Below are 7,261 nucleotides of genomic sequence, written 5' to 3'. Positions count from 1 at the left end.
GCTGTTACACATCTCATTGAATGTTCTCATGGCTGCTAAGAGCTGCTGATGTGTGTGTCAGTTCTGCTCTTCGGGACGGCTGTACCATCAGGAGCTGCCTGCTACCCACCCCTTCCGTGCATACATGACTCCAAACCCTGAAGGTTTCAGGACAAGAGCTTCTCACATTAAGGAAAAGAAATAAAACAGTGAAATATTAGGAAGTACAAAGTATTGGGAAACAATAGGAAATACAGAGAAAAGACACCAGGTCACCAGATAATCCTGAAATTTTGACTGCAGTTACAAGCTACCCTGCTCCACCTCTACCTGTGGTGAAGCTCTGTCTACCAGGCCAGACTTAACCGAGCACTTTCTGCCAGCAGATCCTGTCGAATTAGAAAGAAAGGAAACAAAACATTAGGGAGATGAAATTAAGATAGAGACACTTTTTATTAAGAATTTTTACTGGGTGCTATCTTTGAAGATTGCTAAAATAAGAGTCACTCTCCTCCATAACAGGATGTTATCCCTAAGCAAAATACCAGCTACTCCCACAGCCATATTCCAAGTCAGACCAACGGTTCATCTCCGCCTTAGTGTCAGTGTTTTTCACGTTGCAGCAGCCAGAATACCTTCCTCCTAACCCCAGAGGAGTTTGCTACTTAAGCCTTTTTTTTCATACATAGCATCCAGTGCACAATGAGCTTTTGATTAATCATACAGTGATTAATTACCTACACCTTCTGTGGCTCAAATTCAGCACAGCAATCAGCCTCTCACAGCAGTGGATTCCAAAGTCCTTAAGTTGGCCAATTATCTGTCACGAGCTATATACAGAGCATATTTCTATATGCATTCCTCATGTTTAGATTATGTTTTTACAGCACTTGCATGGTAACATTAAAAGTTAGCCTATTAATATACCAGCCCACTGCAGCCAGCACCATGCAAGGAGATGTAATTTTTTTAACATATATTAAAATACAACACCAATCTCTCTAAATGTTATTGGACTGAATGATTGAAAGTTGTCTCATATGCACAGTCACTAATTTTAACAAATAAGGTGAAATATGCACCTTTACCCTCAGTAGAAAGCACATATTTAAAAAGGAGACCTGTATGTTTGAAAAAATATTAAAATATATATAATTTTGATACCTCTTATGCAGGAATTATTATTGGTAGCTCAGTGATGCTTAGGATCTCCAGTCAGGGGCACATTTCCATTTGGCCAGCAGCTACACAGCTCCAGGGCAGGACAGGGAGAGCATAAGTTGGTCAAGTTAAGCCTGTCTGGATATATCAGATGAGACCAAAGACCATCCAAGCCAAGAAACAGCCTTTGACAGTGTTCCAATCAAACCAATAAGAATTGCTGAAAAAGAGAACAAGAAGAGGGAAAACATTCACCAGTCGAGGTGACTCGGAGCACTGAAGGCAGAGATGGACCTGGAGCATTTAGCTGAGGTGTCTGGTATGGTGCAATCTGAACTCTCCACTCATCAGGCTTCTGAAATTTGCCTTCTGATTAGCAGAAGGTCTTCAAATGGGCATTGTCCTGTGCTCATCCCTGCTCAGAGAGGCGGGGGAGCACAGGGAGCCTTCACATGTCAGCTTCTCATCCTGAAAATCACGAGCCTTGTGAATTACCTGCTAGGAGCAACAGTTCTTTTCTTAGCATTTAACAAAACCACAAAACCAGCTTTGGTGGTTAGCAAGTATAACGGTGTTACAGCTATTATCTGACTGTCAGTTTACAAAAGCAATGCTTTTTAATTCCTCATACTACTTTCCTGACTTAGAGCCTAGAAATCCTGCATCATCCTTAAGTCTGGGGGATCTTTATCTTGCTTGTAGGTAAAGCATCCATGAACATCCACTGTGATGCTTCCTCAATCCCTATCTCTTCAGATGTGCATTTCCTGAAGATCTGATATGGTATCTGAGAGAAGACATTGCCAGGGTAATTTTAGAAGTCAAGTTTCCCTGGTAACCACTGCTGACATTGCTAACTCAAAATTTAAAACTACAGCTCTCTAACACCCTTAAATGGCATAAAGAGCCTTATATGTGCAGAGCTAAGAAACCTTGCAAACGCCTCACTGAAAGATATAGAATAGGAAGTTGAATTTTGGAGGAATATACCCAGAGAATTTCTTCAAGAAATCTCTACTGCCTTGTCCAGTCTGCTGTGCAAAGAAGAGAAAGGAGGAGGAAGGTAAAACTCCAGGAAAAGAGATTCAAAGAAGGAAAAATGAGATTGAAAAGAAGTGGGGAGAAAAAGAAGAGAGTAAGAGACACAAGGAAAAGAAAAACCAAAACCAGAGCATTCACTATGAAGAAGAAGGGAGTGAGCCAGCAAGGAAGAACTATAAGAAAATGAAATTAAAGAAATGAAGAAAAAAATAAAACAAAACAAACAAGAACAGTATTCCTAGTTCTCTATTTTAAATCTGTCACTGCTGCTTCAGCGTATTTTTCTGGAGGATACTCATCTCCTAAACAAGAGTCACCATGAGATGCTACTATTTGTCCCCTGATTCTCTCACTGCTTCATCATTGGGTAATTTTGTCTTCAAAAAGAGCACAAATTCTTCAACCATTTCAGGTTTACCTCTCTAGTTTAGATTGATCTCCTTTTTTCAAGCAAAATTAACCCGATATTGTATCACAGATATCTAGCAATCTCCTCAAACCAAAACAGAGTTCAGCATTTCCTCCTCCCAAGCCCTTCCCACTAGTTCCTCTCTTCATTTCAGTGCCTATCACCACTTCCTTGGTGGTCATTTATGGTTTAATTGCAGTTGTCTTCTTTGAACCTCTTCTTGCTTCTACCCAAGCCTTATGCACATTGTGCAAATGACTATGAAAATACTATCCTCAAGAAAAAATCCTCCTGTGCCCAGGCAAACCCTGAAACCCCTTCTTGTGTCTCCCACCCTTGTCTATCCTGAAGGCTGCTGCATCCCAGGACTTCTTTGCATCCATCACTGCCTCATCCTCAGCTGTCACATCATACAAGCCTCTTGTCTTTGACTGGCAGCCTTTCAGAACTTATTCCATCTCCACTAGCTACCTTTCACACAGTGTTTGAAAAGCAAACCCTCTCATCACGTAGCTCAGGATGTCGGGCTCAGCTAGCCCCTCGCCAAGCGTTCACACAAGAACTTCTCAGCTTCAGTGGAGAACAGCAGCAGGCCAGGCAGCAGATCCTTCTGGAGCGCTGTTCACTGCTGGGCACAAGCAGAAGCCAAGGAAAGCTTGGGTAAATGCATAGCTGTTCTTCCCTAGACACCCTGCCAACCGCCAGCACCCTGTGTGCAGGAGCCCTTGGAGCCAGAGGCAGCCGTAATGTTGGATAGACCTTTCTTTCACAGATTTGTTCCACACTTTTTTGGTGACCCAAACCACCTTTTTAGCATTTACTCCTCCTCCTTGACTGGAAGGAGCTCCCTATCCATATGGATATATTCATATAGCAGACACCTCAAAATCCTTCAACACTCTCCAAAAAGCCATCCTTACTAGAACTTCTGAAGATAATGTGACAACAATTTAACTACTGGAGTCCCAAGATCACTTCCATCTAGTACTTTGGGATCCCAGTCTATGCTGGGCTTTTGGTGGAATAATAATCACAAGTAACACAGAGCAAGAAAATAATGAACAACTACTGCGAGGCAATAATAAAGGAACAAGAAAAAATCCCTTTGAAGGGTAATTAAATACTGCCTTATCTTCATTTCCAGGCACATACTGGCAGGCCATTCTCTGTATATATTTTCCTCTCCAACACATACTATTTTTGCTTTAACTCCCCAGGGCCTGGAGTGTTATGTCAATCAGCAATCAAAAGGTATTAGGCTGGGTGTCCTGAAATCTCCTGGACACCACCAAGCAGCATCACTGCCCCATCCTTCCTTCCCATCCTTTACTGGGCAAGTTCCATGCTCTCTAGAATGGCATTTTCTCTATTATCTGTGCAATGCCCCAGCGTGAGCCCTGTTCTTCACTTCGGAGCCTGACAACAGGCAACCAATGAGTAAGAAGTAATAACATACCTCAGGGCAGAATAGTTTAGGAAATGGTTGGAGAATCCCTGTCAATTACTTAGCACTGTGCTGGTAAATGTAGAGTCTAGTGCTCATTAAGGTGAAAAGACAAGCAGGCAATACGAAAATAGATATAGGAAAGGAAAAATGCAGCTCTTAGGGTCCTTACTTATTAGAGCAGTGAAAAACATAGGGACAGAATACAGTGCCAAGTGAAGACAGAAAAAAATGTATATAGAAATAGTGCAGGGAGGAGAGAACCAGAGAGCTATAAACTACTGTAACATAAAGTGCTCTATGGAGTAAGTGCTGAGTTAGGGAAATAATACTGCTACAACAGGGATCTTGAGGAAATGTGCTCCGAGGGGAGCTCCTGTTGCAAGATTCGCCTCAGAAAGGCCCAAAGAGAGCTATTCTCTAAATAAGTTAACTAGTGCCTGGGGACCGTTACTAAAGAACATGGGTTCGCTGCTTGACATTCCAAAAAGCATCCAGAAAGCTCTGCTTCCACCTCCATCACTTAAGTCCAGGGTCAGAGTTCCTCACAGTCAAGACTACTGATGGTTTGAACTATAATTTTGAACACACAAGGAACACAGAAATTATCGTTCCTGCCGGTTTTGCTGAGCTTGCTGGCTCCTCTCAGATACAGGTAACGTCTTCATGGACAAGCATTCCCCCTCAAAAAACGTGGAGCCAAGCACTATTATATCCAGCTTTCAGCACTTCTTCAGAATCTTTTAACACATTTTTTTTCTTATACGACAAAGAAAAATGTGCTTTTCGCTAATACTATTACATTAGTGTGACTTCATCCTTTTTTCTTTCGGTAACTGATTTAACATGCTTGAGAACAAGCAGTGCATAGAAGTGCAACTCGCTCTTTAACAGACACTCATAAATTTAGATGTGAATTACCCTGCTGGTGCCATGCTGCATAGCTGCTGTGAGAAAACTAGGCCAGCACGCAGGATTTGCTGAGAGGAAAGGTTTGCGGTAATGATCCTGTCGGGGGCAATCGACAGGTCTGCGTCTCAGCATCTCCACTTGATGAGCCCAGACAAGGAGACAAGAAGCTCAGTTCAGCTGTGCTCCAACACCACAACAAACTTTCCTCTTTACCAAATCTAGTCACGTCATCTGACCTTCAAGTGATGCAACTCACATCCCTGCAAGAACAAGACCATATTCACACGCAAAGGAAAATGCAAAGAAATTTTATGTTCAGAATTTCACACTCTCTTAGACTTCTCTCTATTTTCAACTGTATTGTCCTATAATCAAATGTCTTCCATGTTCTGTCCTGTCCTTTTAACAGGTAGAGTGAACGTGACACAAACCTCAGCCTGAGCTTTGCCACAGAGCTGCTCTTTATTCTGGATCTCCGAGAACAGGAGCTGCAGAGGAGCTACACCAGCCATAGGGAACGTGCAAGCAAAATTCCACCCGGTCTTGGCATCCTTAGAAACCCAACGTGAAATGGAGACTTTCCTGTGCACATTAGGAAGACACCTTTGCCACCAATCACTTCCAACTGCAGTTAAAGGGAAGGGAAAGAACGATAACGGGAAGGTGATACTGCCTAGGTCAGAAGACAGCGCTAGAACCACGTTCCTCAGGGAGTGCCTGTCACCAGCACCCTATGCTCCTCACCTGCTGGCCACCTTGTAAGACCATGGCAGAAAATGATTCATCCCTTCAGTGGGGTGGAATCCTTAATTAACATTCGCAAATTGCCTTTATTTCCCCCTGTAAGAGGTGCTACGTAAATATATCACATTAGAAAAGAATGACCTTTCTACCTGAACTCCTTTAGTAGTCAGAGAAAAAAGAACTGCTTATGGAATAATTTGCTCCTTAGCAAGCGGTATTCTTTATAGAAAATAATAAAAGGCAGACTTTTAAATTTCTCCTGCAATTTTGACCACAGAAACATTAAAAGATATTTAGCTGAAACATTTTAAGGACACCAGGACCTTCTCATTTAAGCCTTACCCTAACTGAAAACAGGGCAAAGGTCAGTGCTAACGGTATTGGAAGACTTTGTTAAAGAGCAAAACCCTTTACAGAAATGGAGCTTCAGAAAACACTGGGTTTTGAAATAATATCTTCAGTTTTGCTTTAATGTTGCAAGTTAAGCAGGATTGCAGATAGCAGGTACCTACAAGCAGTGATGGCCAAGCAGAGGCTGATTGAAAGTAGCTCTGCACAGCGACCCGCAGAGCTGAGACTGCAGCTAGAAAGATATTCCGAGAGCCACCGAGCTTTTTTTGAACTGATTCTGAACTAAAAACTAATGGGGCAGTGTTCGTGCCTTCCTCCTATAAATAGTTGCAAGTAGAGGGGAGACCGTGACAAATGAAATTCAACTTTGACATCATTATTTTTTAAAACGGGTTTGGTGAATGCCTCTGGGGCTCCAAAGACTCGGGAGCGGATTCAGCTCTAAATCACACCAGTATAAATCTGGAATAATGTCACTGAAGTCAATAGAGATGTTTGGACTACACACGGATAATTTTGAGCAAAATAGGTCAAAATTGGCTCAACTACAGGAACAAACATGGAAGTATTTTGCAATTACTACATGGGTGAAGGGAACATAGCTGTGTGCAGGCTTTAAAAGGGTGTTGCCCCGACCAAGGTCTGCTTTATCATATGCAGGCTGAAGACTTTCCTTTTAAAGCCTATACCATCAAACTATAAACCCTGATTTTTTTTTAATTAGTCTCATACAAAAAAAAATCTTGACCTAAGATACCAATTTACATTTCTAACAATATATATGTGAATCCCAAATTACACTGCCAGGGACAATTCAGCTTGGTGACAAGACCCACAATCCCAGCAACAGGCTGCTAAACTCAGCTCAGCTAAGTAACAAGTTGACCTTAGAACTCACATCCTGTTTCACATCCACACGGCAAACCCTGTTCTAAGTGAAATAAATACCTCAATAACTGCTTGATACCATTGTGGACAGGGGTCATCAGTCTTGATTAAAGAGTTTGCTCCTAAAAATTAAAGCACAATAATTACATTGTCTTTATTTCCAGCCCTCACCCTCTGTGACAAGTTCCTGAGCAGATAAATGTAAAAAATGAGTAGAGGAGTATTAAATAATTCCCCAAAAAAGCTTTTATATGATGGATGCTTATGAGGGAAAGTGTATTACAGTTCACACAATTAAAAATCATACCTCTGGCCTGAAGAACCTCTGTGAA

This window comes from Nothoprocta perdicaria, unplaced genomic scaffold, assembly GCF_003342845.1.
Source record: "Nothoprocta perdicaria isolate Ctin4 unplaced genomic scaffold, notPer1 scaffold_7, whole genome shotgun sequence".
Classification (NCBI taxonomy): Eukaryota; Metazoa; Chordata; class Aves; order Tinamiformes; family Tinamidae; genus Nothoprocta; species Nothoprocta perdicaria.
The sequence above is the reverse complement of the archived record's forward strand: the minus strand, read 5'-3'. Positions refer to the sequence as shown.